We start from the raw sequence: 19183 nt of genomic DNA on the forward strand, positions 1-19183 counted from the left end.
TAAGCATACTTGAGGAAATACATTACTTTTCTTGATTTTCAGAATAACTCCAGGGATTGTTTGTGAATCCCCATAGTCAGAAATCGTCTCCAAACAGTGAAGTTTTAAAAAGTCCCAGTTATTAAGAAGGTTACATTATGTTAAGTACACATACGTGAAAACTATACAGAATGTTCTTTATTTTCATACTACTCAATGGGCAAGATCAACAGTACCACACTGCCATATCAAAAACCTTTCCCACGAATCTGGAACGTAGAACAAAATAACATGATGTGACTTAATCCTCCAAGCATAGTCCATAAGTATGTGCAAAACCCAGAAACCTCTACAAGGCCTCTTCATTTTGGCTTCGAAGCAAAACTCGGCGATACATTTTTAAAATACATTTATTTAGGTTATAATTTTCCAACGGTTCAATTATCATTTGCCAGGCCATCGCTAGCATCTGACATATTCAGATAAAAAAATAAAAAAAAACACAGAAATCACTTCCCTGCTTCCAATGGACACTTTTAACTGTAGATTCCCAAAATAAGAATATAACCTAGGCACCAGAATGTATCCATAAACTTTTTCATAGCAGTTTTCCTGTGTGCTGCTAGGTTACGTAATGCAGCTCCATGCTTGATACCAAACTGTCCTAGAAGTGACGGAGCAGAGCTGTAATATAAGCTCTATGGCTCCACAGTCAATCAATCAATCAGTGAATTTGTAAAGCGCACTACTCACCTGTGAGGGTCTCAAGGGGGGGATGCTACTATTGCTCAAACAGCCAGGTCTTGAGAAGCCTCCTGAAGGTTAGTAGGTCTTGGGTCTGACGTAGAAGGATGGGGAGGGTGTTCCAGGTCTTGGCGGCGAGGTAGGAGAATGATCTGCCACCGGAGGTTGTTCTTCGGATTCTGGGGACGGTAGCGAGGGCGATGTCTGCAGAGCAGAGCTGGCGGTTCGGGGTGTAGAAGGGGAGTCATCTGTTGAGGTATGTTGGTCCGGTGTCGTGGAGTGCCTTGTGTGCGTAGGTGAGGAGCTTGAAGGTGATCTGGCAGCCAGTGCAGGTCTCAGGTGGGGTGTGATGTGGCTGTGTCGTGGGATGTCGAGGATCAGGCGGGCCGAGGGCCACAGTAACAACAATTTTTCTTTTTGTGTCTTCCGACATAGATCTGGAGCTCTGCGCCCAAATCTGTCAGTTTTCAGATAATTTCTCAAAACAGTTTTAAACAAGTGTGATAGGGATCCATATCATCACTGAAAACAGCAGGTTTCAAGCCATTCTGGGACAGCAGGAACTATATATTGATGACTGACCCCAATGAGGTTTGCCTTTTCTGCTTGGGCCACGACTTGAAGCCAAGTGATAAGTGTGACCTCTTTCAACTGAAGGTAATTTATAACCAGAAGGCAAAGCTAAATGTCTTCTAACACAAATAAGATGTTGTTGCCTTAACCGAAGTTCCTCTCCTGTTCCAAGTTGCAAGTGCAGACTTGGTTCCTATGCAGGTCCCAGTTCTGCTTAACTTCATACTGAAGGTATTCTGGTAAGTTGAATGCGAAGCATAAGAAATTGAAGTGGGACTTTACCCCATCCCTCTACTCTGACCCCATAGAGAAGAAGTAGTAGAGATAGTCATAATGTCAGTCGCACCGCTTGAGGTCTTTGACCAAAGCACCCATTACTCAGCTGTTCTGGATACCTTTAGAGTTCCCAAACTATTGTTGACTCCACAGCAGATGGAGGACATAGCCTGTTGTAATGTGTGTTGTTTATGTTTCTTCTAATGTGTATTTTTTTTTCTCTTTAGAGTGTTGCAGTGTGCGGTTCCGTTACTGGTGGTTCTGTTGTTCTGCTGTTTCTGTAGTTGCATGTGTTTGGTAAGAGACCTATTGTAATACCACCAGCTTTTGCAAGAGGGGTTACCTGGGTTTTTGGCCCCGTGCGAGACGGCCATCTAGGGAAACCTACCAAACCTACACATTTCTGAAAAGTAGACACCCGGGGGCTTCCAAGGAGGTATGGCTTGCGTGGATCCTCCAACGTTCCTTTACCCAGAATCCCTGGCAAACCTCAATTATGGCTGAAAAAGTCAGTTTTTTCACACTTTTTTTGTGTGGGAAAGCGTGGCATCACTGGGCTCACACAAATTTCCACCCTCCCAGCGTTACCCGAGCTCTCCCGATAGAAATGGTACCTCACTTGCGTGGGTAGGCATAGTGGCTGCGACAGGAAAATGCCCAATTTGTACGGTGGAGACTTAAAAATTACCTTTAGTAAAACTACCTTATTTTTTGGGGGCGTCACCTGAGCTTTTGGCCCGGGGCTCGGCGGGCATCTTTGGAAACTACCAAACCCAAACAGTTCTGAAAACTAGACACCCGGGGGAGTCCAGGGAGGTATGGCATGCGTGGGTCCCCCAATGTTTTCCTACCCAGAAATCCCTGCAAACCATAAATTTAGGTTAAAAAAACAGTTTTCCATACATTTTTGCGTGGGATCTCCGTGTCGGCACAAATGTCCTACCACCCAGCGTTCCCCTTGTTCTCCCGAGTAAAATGGTACCTCACTTGTGTGGGTGGGCCAAAGGCCTGTGACTAAGGCAGGGGGGCTTAACTTGTAAAACTTAAATACTACTTTTTTCAAAATTCATTTTTGGCCTGTTCTGCTTTGGGGCACCTACACAAGTGAGGTATCCTTTTACTCGGGAGAACAAGGGGAACGCTGGGTGGTAGGACATTTTTGCCGGCACGGAGATCCCACGCAAAAAAGTTTGGAAAAGTGATATTTTTACCTAATTTTAAGGTTTGCAAGGAGTTCTGGGTAGGAAAACATTGGGGGACCCACGCATGCCATACCTCCCTAGACTCCCCCGGGTGTCTACTTTTCAGAACTGTTTGGGTTTGGTACTTTCCAAAGAATACCACCGAGCCCCGGGCCAAAAACTCAGGTCCCCCCCCCAAAAATCAAGGTTGTTTTGCAATTGGGTATTGTAAATTCACCACCGTACGATTTGAACCATTTCCTGTTGCAGCCACTATGCCTACCCACGCAAGTGAGGTACCATTTTTATCGGGAGACCTGGGGGAACGCTGGGTCGGAGGAAATTTGTGTGAGCCCAGTGACGCCACGCTTTCCCACACAAAAAAAGTGTGAAAAAACTGATTTTTTTCAGCAAAAATTGAGGTTTGCAAGGGATTCTGGGTAAAGGAACGTTGGAGGATTCACGCAAGCCATACCTCCTTGGAAGCCCCCGGGTGTCTACTTTTCAGAAATGTGTGGGTTTGGTAGGTTTCCCTAGATGGCCGTCTCGCACGGGGCCAAAAACCCAGGTAACCCCTCTTGCAAAAGCTGGTGGTATTGACATTCAATACCACCAGCTTTTGCAAGAGGGGCTACCTGGGTCAATTGATTTTTTTGTCAAAATCTTAGCTTTGCAAGGGATTATGGGTAACAAAACCTGGTGGTAGTCAGTCGAGTCACCCCATCCTTAATTTCCCTGTGTGTCTACTTTTCAAAAATGTATAGGTTTGCTAGGTTTCCCTAGGTGCTGGCAGAGCTAGGGCTCAAAAACAAAAGGTAGTCTCTTTGTCCAAAGAGCGCAAGATTTCACTGGGAAATTGAGGTGCGACCACATTGCGTTTTGCGCTGTTTCGTGTCGCAGCCACTATGCCTACCCATGCAAGTGAGGTACCATTTTTTTCAGGAGACCTGGGGGAACACTGGGTGGGTGGAAATTTGTTGATCCACGCAGATTCCAGAACTTTCCACCACAGAAATGTGAGGAAAATGTGTTTTTTTGTCAAATTCTTAGCTTTGCAAGGGATTCTGGGTAACAAAACCTGGTGGTAGGCAGTCGAGTCACTCCATTCTAAATTCCCCTGGGTGTCTACTTTTCAAAAATGTATAGGTTTACTAGGTTTCCCTAGGTGCCGGCAGAGCTAGTGTGGAAAAAGGTAGGGCTATGACCTTTTTCAGGATTTGCCCGGCGCTAACCGCCTCTGTACCATTCAAATTACCAAGCAATGAGGCAGGCGCCGGAGACCAGAAGGCAGGAAACAGAAGTTTTATTCCGACGGAGCAGAACACATCAGATCGGACAACAAGGTATCGTCTCGAGGTGCTCTAACAGCCTCTCTGAGGCCTGGCCTCTTATACACTGGTTTATGGCATGTGACCTTTCGTTATTACAATCATAACATTGTGAAGTAAGGAAAAGGACATCCCCATAATCCTCGTGTCAATCCCACCCCCATATACCTTCACAATAGAGGTCCTCAACCTGTTGACAAGAGGAGGGGGTCATCACGCAGCTGAGTGTTCCGCCAAGTCTTAGGATGTGTGCGCCTGATCATATCCCAGGGGGTGGGGAGGCCCTGATCAACAGTGTGTCCTTTGAAGAGGGGCGACTCCATACAATGAGGGGCAGTAAATGGTATCTCCCGGCTTAGGCGATGGCCTCGGACCTGTGTGGACAGTCGGACACGGGGTAAGGGGTCATCAAAGGAGTGGTATTCATGCCGCGTGGACAATTGAGTGCAGAGGGAAGGTTTATCAACAGAAGGGCATTCATGGGAGGAGAGGAGGTGCTGGTCAGGCGCAGGCGTGACTCCCAAGGACAGGGTCATGCAGAAGGGTTATGCTCATGAGAGGGAGGGAGGGGGAGCCAGGGTGCGCGGAGGTTGCTTGCTGAGTCAGAGGGGCGCGCTGGCGATTGATCGTGGACAGGGAGACCATGATACCTAAAATGGCTGCCGTGTACGTCGTACGTGGGTGACAAGCTGGCGCAGATGATGTTTAGCTCGCAAACTAAAATTCCACAGTCCTCCCTTTTAACATGTCTCGCCAACTTGTCAGTTCGGATTTATTCCCATAAGGCCACGTATTTCTACTTCATAGAGGGGACTCATGTGCTCATTTCGGAAGTCCAAAGTCTTTGGGCACATACAGTTAGAAACAAAGCTGCACAAGGAGGGTAGACATTGAATACCCAAGCAACACCCACATAATATCACAACAGGTATCAGTATGAAGGAAAACAACCTCCAACCCCAGTTCCTCAAAGTGTCCCAAAACCAGCTTCCAAGCGACCATCCTTCCTGCTCTTGGTGAACCTCTGAGGAAAGTCTGTGGAGGTGTTCAATGGCTTTGTAGACTGATGGCGAGTTATCTGGCACGTAGGTGCAGCAGCTAGATCCGATGATGCGGCATGCTCCTCCTTGGTCGGCTAGGACCACATCTAGGACAAGGCGGTTTTGGAGGGTCACAAGGCGAACCGCCTGAAGCTCCGCCGTGTTGTTAGCGAGGATGCCAGCGGTGATGTTGATCGTTGTTTCCACTGCCTGGGTCAGGTGCCGGATAGCGCGGCTGTTTGCCATTGGGCCCCACAGAGGAACAAGTCCCTTTGCTGCATCTAGGAACTGTGCTCCAGTGGAGTCGGCTTGTCCAATGTCATCTGCACGCCTCTGCCGGTGATGGTTGGCAGGGGCTACATACGTGGGGGGGAGAATGAAGGCAATGTAGCAGATACCCTTCCAACCTTTCGGGAGCCAGGTGTAAGCTTTGGTGCCACACACAAAGTACATATTTGGAGAAGCAACAAAAGAAGGGGGGTCAACTGAGTCCAATGTTCTGGTGATTCGACAGGAACTGTGACCCACCAGCTGCGTTCCCTGGCCTTCTAGGCACACAAGACCGGTGATATTGACAACAGACAGGGCCACAGTCAGAGTGGCGGTGGTTTGTTTTTGCAGATGAGAGAAGGTGGATCTAGCTGGATTGTGGAGTACCTGTACTTCGACACGTTCTTTGGCTGGAATGTCTTTAAGGAAGGTGGCGCCTGTGAGCGCAGGGCACAGGGCAGCAGAGGTCTTTCCGGTTTTGTTCAGCCAGAACCCAGAGTAGAAGTGCAACACGGTCTGGCCGGAAGTGGCGTTGTCCTTGTGGCTCTCTTGCATGAGGATCAACCAGGCGAGGCAGGAGCCGTGAACTGAGAAAGGAGAAGGGATGAAGGGGATGGAGTGTCCAGTGGCATGCGGGAGCAACCCGCAGATCCAGCAGTTCGTAGCATTTGCAGCAAGGTTGTGTTGGTGCAACAGTTGCACGAAGGAATTGTTCCAGAATTCCCTGCGCCTTTCTCGGAGCTGAGGCGACAGGGAGATCAAGTGATGCTCTTTCATGGAGGTCGGTTGTGCAGTAGGTAGCAATGCCTCATGAGCCGGTGTGCTTTCCTCCAAAATCCAGAAGGTGGTCATGAGGAGGAGGCAGAAGAGGAAGACAATAAAGAGGGCGATTGTCTTTGATTTGTGCAAATTGTCAGTCTTTGGGTTTCTATAGTGGGTATTTCCTGTTGCTTCCATCATCTTCTTATCTGGCGCTTCCATCATCTTCTTATCTGGCGCTTCCATCATCTTCAAGGGAGCTCGGTAGCCGGCAGAACCGCAGACTTCGTTTAGCTTCTCTCCCGGCAACCCTTGGTTGTATTTAGGTCACCGTTCTGAGATTCAACTTAGTCCGTGGCCTACTTAGCCGAAGCTCCCTCCTTTCGACGCAGGAAATACCCTTCTCTGGACGGCACAGTGGGATCAGAGAATTTTGCAAGTTCAAGTGCCTCAGTATCGGGATAACAGTTCAATGTCGGTCGGTCTTTGTTCAGGAGCTCTTCTTGGGTGCTGACGCTCTCTGTCGTGGCCAGGTTTGCAGAGACCTTCCGGCAGTGATGTGCGTGCAGCCAGTGCCTCTTCCCCTCCACTCGAAGCGCCGTCCGTGTGGTAATCAGCACTTGCCAGGGGCCCGTCCACCGGGGTTCCAAACTCTTGGTCCGTTGGAAATTTCGTATTAGCACGAAATCTCCCGGTTGGATGTCGTGGCCGGGGCCCCTGGAAGCATCGGGGATGGCCTGCTGCACCTGTTGATGAATGACAGACAACGTTTTAGTTAACTTGCACAAATAATCAGATAGTAGGACGTCCGGGACGTCATGAATGGAGGTTGGCTTGGGAGCGGTCCAGAGGTTCATCGGTCGCCCGAACACAACCTCGTAGGGGGTCAAATGGTGCTTGGTGGGGGTAGAGCGCATCGATAGCAGGGCCAAAGGGAGAGCGTCTGGCCATTTAAGTCCGGTGGTTGCCACTATTTTTGACGATTTCAACTTCAGTGTGGCATTATGGCGTTCCACCAGGCCGGCGGATTGGGGGTGGAAGACTGCGTGGAATCTCTGTTTCACCCCTAACCCCTTTAAGATTAGTTGGATAACCTCAGCTATGAAGTGGGGGCCATTGTCGCTCCATAAAATTCGACAAAGGCCATAGCGAGGGAAGAATTCTTTCAGTAGTACTTTGGCAGTTGTCATGGCAGTGTTGTCACGGGTTGGATAGGCCTCTACCCATTTGCTGAAGGCACATACGATGACTAGTACATACTTCAAGCTTTGGCATCTCTCTAGTTGGATGTAGTCCATCTGAAGGACCTCAAAGGGGTGATTGGGGGTCCCAAACCCTCCCCGGGGTACCACAGTTCCCTTCCCGGGGTTATGTTGCAAACAGATAAGGCACTGCTGGACTAGGCGTCTAGCTGAGTCGGGGATTTTGTCGTTGTGCCAGACTTTGGAAATGAGTTCGATCATGGGTGCAGATCCTATGTGTGCGGGGGAATGTGCCATCGTCAGTATGGGGATCAGGTATGAGTCAGGCAGCAACCATTTGTTTGCATCTTTTGTTCGCCAGCAGCCCTCATCATCCTTCAGACCCACCCCTGCCCACTTAGTCAGTTCGTGAGGGGTGCTGGCCGACTGGATGTCTCTGATCATTTCCCTTGTGTCAGTCCATTTCTCTGCTTGTGACCTGGTCACATACATGCGTGTCACTGTCCTATTCTCAGCTGTGGTTCGAGCAGTGATGTCGGCCAGTGCATTCCCTTGTCCGACTAAGTCTGTCACCCTTTTGTGTGCCTGACATTTGATCACCGCTAATCGTTTGGGGAGGAGAACTGCATCAATCAGGGCGGAGACTAGATCTCCGTGGAGGATTGGGGTGCCGTGGGACGTCAGGAATCCCCTCTCCCTCCACAGGAGCCCAAAATGGTGAACCACCCCGAAGGCATACTGGCTGTCTGTATATACGTTCGCGGTGGTCCCTGTGGCTATGATGCATGCTCGTGTGAGGGCTATCAGTTCCGCTGCCTGGGCAGATCGTTGTGTGATGCAGGCTGTCTCAACTACTGTCCGGGCTGTCGTTACTGCATAAGCAGCTGAAGTGGTGCCATCTGAGAGTTTGATGCATGAGCCGTCTACCCATAGCTCTCCATCAGGGTCTGTAAAAGCAGTGTCTCGGAGGTCAACTCTACTCCTAGTTTGTTCGTCCGTGAGGGTCACACAGTCGTGTATGGGAGGCACGTCGGGGTCATTTTCAGGCAAGGGCAACAGGGTGGCAGGATTCAAAGTCGTGCATCTCTTCAATGTAATGTGGGGTGCAAGTAGAGTCAACTCGTACCCTGTCAGTCGTGCGCTAGTCAGGTGTTGAGTCGTTGTTTGGTTCAGAAGGGTGTCGACTGCATGGGGTACTAACACAGTGAGGGAGTTTGAAAGTACGATTCCTTCGCTCTGACGGATAGAGACAGCAGCGGCAGCTACTGCTCGAAGGCAGGCAGGCAAAGCTCTGGCTACAGGATCAAGAGTGGCGGAGAAGTAGGCACAAGGGCGCTGCTTAGGGCCAATTGATTGAGTTAGGACAGACAATGCACACCCCTCCCTTTCATGGGTGAAGAGGGAGAAGGGTTTGGAGTAATCCGGGGTTCCTAGGACGGGTGCTGAACAGAGTGTATTTCGTAATTCACAAAAGGATGCTTGACACTCAGGGGTCCAGGGGAGCGGGGAGGGGACATCTTTGGCCAACAGGGCAAGTAGGGGCTTTACAATGAGGCTGAAATTAGGTAACCACTGTCTGCAAAAAGAGGTTAGGCCAACCAAAGAGCGGACTTGCCTTTGTGTTTTTGGGACGGGGGTGTCCAGGATGGTTTGGATTCGGTCGGGTGTGAGTTTCCTCCCTTCTTTGGACAGGAGATGGCCTAGGTATGTCACTTGTGGCTGGCAGAACTGTAATTTCTTTTTGGAAACTTTATGGCCATTCTCTGCAAGAAAGTGTAGGAGTTGGACAGTGGCTGTGATTGCAAGGGGGGTCGTGTCGGCCGCCAAAAGGATATCATCGACATATTGGATCAACACCACTCCATCTAGCAGCTGGAAGGCATCCAGCTGTCTTTTGAGGGCCTGGCTGTAAATGCTGGGGCTTTCGGTGTACCCCTGGGGAGCTCTACAAAATCGGTATGAGCGGGATTTTAAAATGAAACCGAAGAGATAACGGCTGTCTGGATGGATGGGGATAGAGAAAAACGCATTCTTAAGGTCGATAACAGTGAAGGTGGTGGCAGTGGACGGGATGAGGGTCAGAATGGTGGTGATATCGGAGACTACAGGGTATTGGGGTACAACCACTTTGTTAATTTCTCGCAGGTCGATGATGAAGCGGTATGCTTTCTCATCTCCTTCGCCTTGCTTCTTAACAATAGGTAGGATTGGGCTGTTGCAGACGTTGCTAACCACTTCTTCAACCACTCCTGCATCTACCAGAGACTGAATGATCGCTACCAGTGCTTTCTCGCCTTCGGGAGATATCCGATATTGTGGGAGTTTCGGGAGCATAGCGTCCTGTCTTACAGTTATACGAATGGGGTCAATCATCATTCGTCCCACATCAGAGTCATTTTTGGCCCATAGGTACGGTGGCAGAGTATCAAGCAAGGACAGGTCAGCGTCAGTTATGGGGCACATGTGTCGTGAGGGGCAGGATTTGGGCATGCCTGGGTTGTCGTACAGGATGACTCGGATTCCATCTGGGGAACACCTAATGGTAGCTCGAAAATGTTTCAGTAAGTCAATGCCCATAATGGCGTCAGGGGAGTTGGGGGAGAGCAGAAATGTCGCGTCAGTGGTGTTGTTTTCTAGATCAAAGGTGATAGGTACGGACAGGGGGTTAGTGGAGGGCGTCCCATCGAAACCTATCGATGTAATGTGTGAGCCAGACAAGGGTGCCCTTGGAATCAGTCGTTTCGATAACACACTACGTGTCGCTCCAGTGTCTACCAAAAATGGAGACTCTGTACCCAGGACCTTAGCAGTGACGTAAGGACCTTGCTGGTCAACACAGAGCTCGACTGGATCCCTCCCTTGCCCCTGGCAGTCCTATGCAAAATCGGGGGCATTCTCACCATCGGATAGTTGATATTGGTTCTGTCGGGGGCGGTCAAATGTGTTTAATCTCCCTGATCTGTCATTGTTGGTGTCGTTTGTGTGCCCTCGTCCTTGTCCTCTATTGCTCGGACCACCTGCCACATCCCTGGTGTCCCTATTTCTATTCATCTCTAGCAGAACCGGACACTGGGATTTCCAATGGCCAAATCCTTTGCAGAAGGCGCATTGGTCATTGCTAATGTCTCTACGTCCAGTGTGGGGTGTTGGGGTGTGATCTTTAGGAGGTAGATTTCTGGGGGTGGTCGATTGGTAGTTCCCTCTTTGGGGTTCCCGTCCTGCCGCTATACCTTGTATCTGGGCTATCATTACCCTTTCTTTTAAATCTTTCTTCTTTTTCTCGGACGCCCTATCATTCTCATTCTTTTGGTGCTCGTAATACTGAGCCATCTAGAGGATAGCTGCAGGTTTGGAGGCCCCCCAACTACTCTCACTCGTCTGCAGTTTTTGGGAGACCTCTTGTGATAGACCCTTTACATAATTTTGTACGAACAGGTGCTGTCCGGTTGCGGTGGTCATGTCTTGGCCACTGTAGTCGGAGAACACTGTCTCGAATCGGGAGAAGTATTCTGACACATCTTCCTGGGGTTTCTGTCAGCAGGCCGTGACTATCGACCAGTCTACCTTTCTTTCTGGGATCAGTGTCTTTAACTTCTGAACTAGTTTGTCTGGGAGTTCCAGTATGTCCTTTACTGGTTTCCTTCCTGGCTCTCGCTGTCTATCTAGTTTACCGAGTTGGTCCCAGGTATGTCCAAACAGATCCGTGTGGTCAGCCTTCCGGATTTGCTTCCACACGTCAGCTGGCAGGCATAACCCGAAGAACAAGTCAATGTCCGCTAAAGTCATTATCGTCGAACCCAAGGCTGTGCCTAATTCGGTATAGAATGCTGTCGGGTTCTTTCTCAAATCGGGCAGAGTTTGTTTAAAGGTTAGGATATCTTGTCGGTCCCATGGTTGGTAAACCAAATTGTACACAACTCTCCCTTTTGCATCTGCATGATTAATATCATCGCTTGTTCCCTGACCACGTGGCGGGATCCAGTAAGGGGCCGCTTCTCTGATGGGCATCATAGTATTAGCTACTTCTACTGAGGTCGTTTCAGGGACTGTAACCTTGGCTTCTGGTTTTTGTTCCGTGAGGTGGCGGAAGACCTCAAGCATCTGCATGAAGAGTTCCGTCGCCTCACATTCAGTCCCATCTCCAACATCAATCTTCCTATACAGCGTTGTTAGTTTAGCGGGACCCTTACTTTGATACCTATCTTCATATGCGTTCAGGGTGTGGTAGCTGAATCGCAAAATGAAATGCCGTCTGTGGCTGTCGGCATGCGAATTATATGTGTTCATTGTGTATTCTTCGCTCTCCCTTCGTTCTACTAATGTCTTTGCTATTTTGTCGATCCCATCCCGCTCATCTTTGCTCAACCTATTTGGTCTGGCTGGTGGTTGTTTGCTAGCCTCGGGGTCGTCTGACGATGTTGTTAATGTGGCTGGTGCGGAGGCCGTGAGGGCTGGTGCACTAGCACTAAGGTCACTTTCGCTCGCGCTCGGGGCTTGCAAGCTTTGTTGGCTGGGAGCATATGGAGGGGGCATGTAGATGATTGGGGGACCTAGCAGTAACTCATCGTTCGCCCGTTGTTTGGAGGGCAATTCAGGGTAGAGCGCAGAGGGGGTCCTAATAGGGCATTGACCTGTCGACCCTGACTCTTGGTTTTGTGCCGCTTCTTTTCTTTCTTTTATTTCTTCTTCTAGTTGCTTAGCGGCTAGGTGGGCTGCCTTTCGTAATTCTTTCCCTATTTTTGCTTCTTCTCTTTTCTTTCGTTGTTCCGTTTCTTTGCGCCACATGCCTATACTATCAAGCATAGTGGGCGTGGTCTTATTTTTCTGGAGCGCTATTTCCAATATTTTTATTTTGTTTTCATCAAAGGAACCTATCAGTGGCCACTGACTTTCAGGGTTCTTCTTGGTATATTTATGCCATAGCTTAGTATAAGCTATAGCGACTAGTCCATGCTTAGTGAACATGTCCTTATTAGGGGTGCCTTCCAGTGGAGCTGGATGGTTCATCTCTAATAAGCGGTCCGGGCTGTACAGGCTACCAATCAGTGGGGAGAAGATAGGCATGACGGGTTACAACAGGGACAAAGGTCTGCACTACCTATCTTATCACGGCGGGCAAAGACTAGACAGAATATTTCTATTCTCCGTTGTTTGCCGGCGGTGAATACCTCAAAAGAACCAATACCGAACAATCAATGTTCGGTCAATCAAACAATCAGTGGGGAGAATAAGTGGGTGCGAAAAGGTTTGCGTTACCCACTCTTTCTCTACCTGCAAAGAGAGACCTTGTTCTTCCCTGTTTGCAGACAAAGAATCTCCAGGCAATAATCCACGAACGACAGTTCGGGAAAACAGTGGGGGAGGAAGATAGGCACGACGGATTACAATGGGGACAAAAGTCTGCGTTACCTATCCTTCACTGCTTGCAAAGAGAGAGCCTGTTGTTTTCTCCGTTTGCAGACGGTGAATCTCCAGAGGTATCAACAAAGCGTAATACTAGTATTATCCAAACAAAACAATCATTTCTCAGTTTGTCGTGTCTACACGACCTTACCCGGACCGCATGGACGGTTTCCTGTCCTCTGAATCCAGCGCCCGATCGTCCTCTCTTCTTCGTTGCGTTTGTGGCACTCCTGATGGTTCCCAGTCAGGACCGTAGATCACTCGAGAGAGGTCTGTTCGGAACTAGTGAAGGTCGGATGATCGGCTGTCAGACGAGGGTCTATCGGACACGAGCTCTCCCGATCGTTGCAGTCGTTCACTCTGTCGTCGGGACCTCTCCCACTGGATCCACGTGTCGCTGATGGGCCCCACGCTTTGGGACGCCAATTGTGGAAAAAGGTAGGGCTATGACCTTTTTCAGGATTTGCCCGGCGCTAACCGCCTCTGTACCATTCAAATTACCAAGCAATGAGGCAGGCGCCGGAGACCAGAAGGCAGGAAACAGAAGTTTTATTCCGACGGAGCAGAACACATCAGATCGGACAACAAGGTATCGTCTCGAGGTGCTCTAACAGCCTCTCTGAGGCCTGGCCTCTTATACACTGGTTTATGGCATGTGACCTTTCGTTATTACAATCATAACATTGTGAAGTAAGGAAAAGGACATCCCCATAATCCTCGTGTCAATCCCACCCCCATATACCTTCACAATAGAGGTCCTCAACCTGTTGACAAGAGGAGGGGGTCATCACGCAGCTGAGTGTTCCGCCAAGTCTTAGGATGTGTGCGCCTGATCATATCCCAGGGGGTGGGGAGGCCCTGATCAACAGTGTGTCCTTTGAAGAGGGGCGACTCCATACAATGAGGGGCAGTAAATGGTATCTCCCGGCTTAGGCGATGGCCTCGGACCTGTGTGGACAGTCGGACACGGGGTAAGGGGTCATCAAAGGAGTGGTATTCATGCCGCGTGGACAATTGAGCGCGGAGGGAAGGTTTATCAACAGAAGGGCATTCATGGGAGGAGAGGAGGTGCTGGTCAGGCGCAGGCGTGACTCCCAAGGACAGGGTCATGCAGAAGGGTTATGCTCATGAGAGGGAGGGAGGGGGAGCCAGGGTGCGCGGAGGTTGCTTGCTGAGTCAGAGGGGCGCGCTGGCGATTGATCGTGGACAGGGAGACCATGATACCTAAAATGGCTGCCGTGTACGTCGTACGTGGGTGACAAGCTGGCGCAGATGATGTTTAGCTTGCAAACTAAAATTCCACACTAGGGTGCAAAAACTACAGGTAGGCACTTTGCCAAAACAGGGTCAATTTGTAACTGCAAAATTTAGGTGTGACCACGTTGCATTTTGCGCCGTTTCCTGTCGCAAGCACAAGGCCGACCCACACAAGTGAGGCACCGTTTTTATCAGGAGACTTGGGGTAATTCAGATTTGTAAATCAACTGTTATTACCAATTGAGCTTTCATGCATTTCTCCCTTTCAATGAAAGACATTGTGTAAAAAAAATCTTTTTGAAAAATGACCACTAAATCTCAGCTAGTATGAGTATTCCCAATTTTGAAAATGTGCAATTATATACTGTTTCTGAACTCTATAATTTGTACCCAATTCAGAAATACATAGGTGTCTTTCATACAGATTTTTCCATGTATACATTTTCCAAGACAAAGTGCTCTATACCCAGTAAATGAAAAAATACCATTGCAAGTTGCTGCTCAGTTTTTGGATCTGGGTTCGTCGGGTTCTTGGTGAAACTACAAGTCCTATATATCCCCACAACCAGGAAGGTCTAACGGATGTAACTGTATATTGCTTTCCAAGAGCTGTCAAAATTAGAAAAAGTTATAGGTGAAAACGTTGAGACAAAAGGCTGTTTTTTTCAACAAATTTTCAATTATTCCAATATTTAACTGTTAGTTTCTATAAAGAAACCTTCATGGATTTAGACAAATGACCCCTTTCTGAATTCAGAATGTTGTCTACTTTTCGAAAATGTACAGCTTTCCAGGATCCATTATTGCTTTCAAACTCATTTCTACCATTAACTGGAAGGAGGTGGAAAGCTCTAAAAATAGCAAAAATAGGCTATGTCCCAGAAAAATGCCAAAACTGTGAAAAATGTCAGTTCTCTGACAAAAGACAGTCATTCCCTAAAAGCTGAGAAAATGGAGATTTCAGCCCCACAAACCCTTTTTTGAAAACAATTTCAGGGAAAAACCCAGAGGCTTTCATTTGCAGCCCGTTTTTCCCATTTTTCTGAAAAAAAACAAAAATGTCACTATATTTTGGTTAATTTCTGGGACCCCTCCAAGGGAATCCACAAACCCTGGGCGCCTTTAGAATCCACATGATGTTGGAAGGAAAGGACGTAAATTTGGCGTGGATACCTTATGTGGTCAAAAAGTTACAAGGGCCTAAGCGTCTTTCCCCTGAGGCGGAAGCCGGGTGCGATCTTTCTTTCCCTCACTTTGTAAAATTGAATACTTTGTGCGTAATAGAACTGTTACAGGACATTAGTTTTAAAAATTGTAAATATTTTATTGGGCGCTATTTTATTGTTCCTGGTAACGCGACCCGGAAGGTGAGTCACATCGCCTCCAGGGTCTCATTCATCACTTAGCTTACCGGCGCAGCCGAATTGAGGAGCTGACGCCGGTAGTCACAGAATAGCTGCCGCCATATTGGGGAATTATTATTAAACAAAACAAGAGCCAATACTGGAGTATCAATTTCAATAACTGATAAATTTCAACAAAAGCTGCTTTGATTGAAGCAAAAACAACCTGTACTTCTTTAACCACAAACAAGTTTATTCTATTTTGTTAACCATACTTTTTTTCTTTTTGCGCACACTATTCGTCGTGCATGGAAAATACAAAATACAATAGATATTATATACAAAATGTACAAACAGATGAATACACAATTTCAAACACACTTGGCCGTACATTCATACACAAAGCATTCACAACAACAGTAAATAAGGAAACAATGCGTCCGAGCATCGGTCGTTAAGTCAGTGGAAAATGTTACTTTTCATGTTTTTGCGATCTATTATAGTTGTAATTGTCACAAGATGTCTTATGAAACCAAATAAATGCAACCACTGTTCCAAAGTGAAAATGGTGACCAGATGCGGGACAGTGAACTGGTCGACGCGTTTCAAACCCCTTTCAATTTAGTGGGGGTTCTCCTCAGGACCGGATTGGTTCTGAAACAATAAGAAAGGCTGGCTTAAGCACATTTGTTCAGGGTGTCAATGGGTGAAAGAAGGGGGATCAACTCCCTGTGTCCAACAGCCGCTCCCAACCTTAATCCAATAGTGATAAGAACTCAATCAATGGCAGGCAGGTAAGAATCCAAAGTGGAATTGTATTTCCCAATAGGTGTGGTCACAGCAGCTGTGTGGGGGAAGACAATACAAACGACTACATTTAATATAGTGTCACCCCTTCCCCAATCATTCATTCTGCTCGTGCGTGATGCGGGGGAGGGACAGGGGACGTGTAAACTTACCCGCTGGCGAACAGCTTCGTACTCGCTGCTCCGTCAAAAGGTAAACTGGGCGGCCGCTTCTGTGCTGTGAAGCGAAGCGAAACGGTTGTTAGCTGACTGGCGTTGGAAACGCGGGCGTGTTGATTCAAATTAAAGCGTGACAACATACCGATGCGGGAGCAAGGCGTGAGTCCTTCTCCTCAGGCGGTGTGCATAGTGCTGGAGTCGTCGAGTGGGAGTGTTGCCTCGGTGCTTTCTGGTTGCTAATGGAAGCCCGGGGTTGCTGGGACTTGTAGTTCACAGACGGTTTTGCGGAAGAGCAAACCAAAGGCTGGAATGGACTGGATCAGGCATTAGGCTTATAAATTTCAGAGATTTCGTTTAATCCCCGCGTGGCGGTGTTAAATTTCAATATAAGCATTGCTTCACGTTGTGACAATTTGGCATCAGTGTCACCGCCCCTAGGGTCTTTTTCAATTTTGGACAGAACTGTCCATCGCAAATCGGTGTTTTCGTGCTTACACTTAATCCAATGATTGACTAATGGGGCATTCTCCACCCCCCTGCGAATGCGTGATTTGTGTTGCGTGATCCTATTTCTGATTTCTTGTGTTGTTTTCCCAATGTAGACTAGAGGACATGGGCAAATGATCGCATATACTACATTTTTCGATTTACAATTCGTGAAGGTGTCGTGTTTCCAATGAATGTTATCGAATGTAAAAACTGTATCCTCAATGGTCTCATTACAACAAGTGCATGTCCCGCACTTATGGTGTCCTTTTGGTGGAGGTAATCCAAAGAGGCTGTGTAATGTGGGGGCCCTGGTGATTGGTAATGCTGCCCTGACAACATAGTTAGCCACACTTTTATCCTTTTTGTAAGCAAAAAGTGGTGGTACTGAGAAATCCTCATGCAGGTTCTTTAGTAAATGCCAGTTGGACATGATAAGCTTCCTGTGTAAGTTTGCAGCTGGACCGAAGGTGGTGACACATACCATCCTTTTAACATCTGGTTTAACTCTTTTTTCCAACAACGTCTCTCGAGGGGTCCACCAAGCTCGTTTGATGGAATTTTTTAATAGTTTTTTAGGGTACCCTCTCTGAATGAGTCGATTTTTCAATTGTTCAGCATGTATGAAATATTCTTCTTTGCTAGAACAATTTCTGTGAATTCTCAAAAATTGCCCATAGGGCAAGTTTTGTTTTAAACTGCGGGGGTGATTGCTGGTAAAATGCAGCGCTTTGTTCCTATCGGAAGGTTTCCGGAATAATGTTGTACTTAAACCTCCTTCCGAAGGTTCCACTTTTACATCCAAGTAGTTGATAGATTCATTTGATGCTGAGACCGAGAATTGGATGTCAGTCGTTCTCGAGTTCAGCCAACATACGAATTGACCCAGGTCATCATGTCCTCCTGTCCAGACCATGAATATGTCGTCAATGTATCGCATGTAGTGTGTAATGCTGCCGCCAAAGGGATTGGTTTGATATATGAATTTCTCCTCAAATAGCCCCATGAACATTATAGCTAGCTCTGGGGCAAAGGGGCAACCCATCGCCACCCCTTTAACTTGATAAAAGAATTCGGCATCAAACGTAAAGAAGTTCTTTTGCAATGCAAACCGTGCAAGGTCAAGAATGAACTTGGTCGGAACTCTTACTGGTCTTTCCCTTTTATCCAAGAACACTGTCAAGGTTTCCAATGCTTGTTCTTGAGGTATCTGGGTGTATAGAGACACCACATCCAGTGTAACTAGGAGTTGTCTGTTGTGGTCAAATTTGATGGTAGAAATGCGGTTTAAGAAAGCAGTGGTATCTTGGAGATGAGCAGGGATGGTCTGAATAAAGGGTTTCAAAAAATAATCAATATACTTGGCTACAGGTTCAAACAGAGATTCACACCCTGATATTATTGGTCGTCCTGGGGGATTTATTTCGTCCTTGTGCAATTTAGGGAGCACATAGAATACAGGCGTCCTGGGATTTTTGTTTTGTAGGAATGCTAACTCTTTTGGTCCTATAAACCCTTCATCAAAACCTCTTTGGATGATATCAAATAATTGATTCTTTAATTCTAATGTGGGGTCCTTCCCGATGCGTCTATAGCAGTTCTGGTCATTGAGCTGACGGTGTACTTCTAGTTTGTATTTGTTAATGTCCCATATGACCACAGCTCCGCCCTTATCGGCCTGTTTAACTACTATGGTATTGTCACTCTTCATTGATATTAGTGCATCTTTTTCTGCTCTAGAAAGATTGAACTTCACATACGACTTCTTTTTTTCAATTGACGAAATCCCTGATAACACAGTGGTTTCAAATGTTGAGACTTCCTTAGGGATTTTAGGTCCTTTTGGACAGAACGTAGACTTTCTCTTAAGGCCTGTAGTTTCCTCATGTGTGTTTTCAATGGCATCTTGAAAAAAAGTTTTTAGACGAATTTTTCGACAGAAATCCAATGTCTCAAGTTTCATTCTAGTAAAATCCGTAGGTCTTGATGGTACATAATTAAGTCCTTTGGTTAGGATAGATGTTTCTGCTGGTGAGAGCGTCCTATCTGATAAGTTGTAAATTGGTGAGATTTCTAGTTGTTGTAGGATTTCTGGCGCGTCCTCATTTGCCATATTGGGGAAGGCAGGGTAGCGGTCCAGCTCTTGGACGATTCCCGCCCTCCCGCTTTACTTAAGGGCTGATTTTCGCCCTGCCTGCAGACTACAGCGTCTTTCCCCTGAGGCGGAAGCCGGGGGCGATCTTTCTTTCCCTCACTGTGTAAAATTGAATACTTTGTGCGTAATAGAACTGTTACAGGACATTAGTTTTAAAAATTGTAAATATTTTATTGGGCGCTATTTTATTGTTCCTGGTAACGCGGCCCGGAAGGTGAGTCA

This window comes from Lissotriton vulgaris, chromosome 2_1, assembly GCF_964263255.1.
Source record: "Lissotriton vulgaris chromosome 2_1, aLisVul1.2, whole genome shotgun sequence".
Classification (NCBI taxonomy): domain Eukaryota; kingdom Metazoa; phylum Chordata; class Amphibia; order Caudata; family Salamandridae; genus Lissotriton; species Lissotriton vulgaris.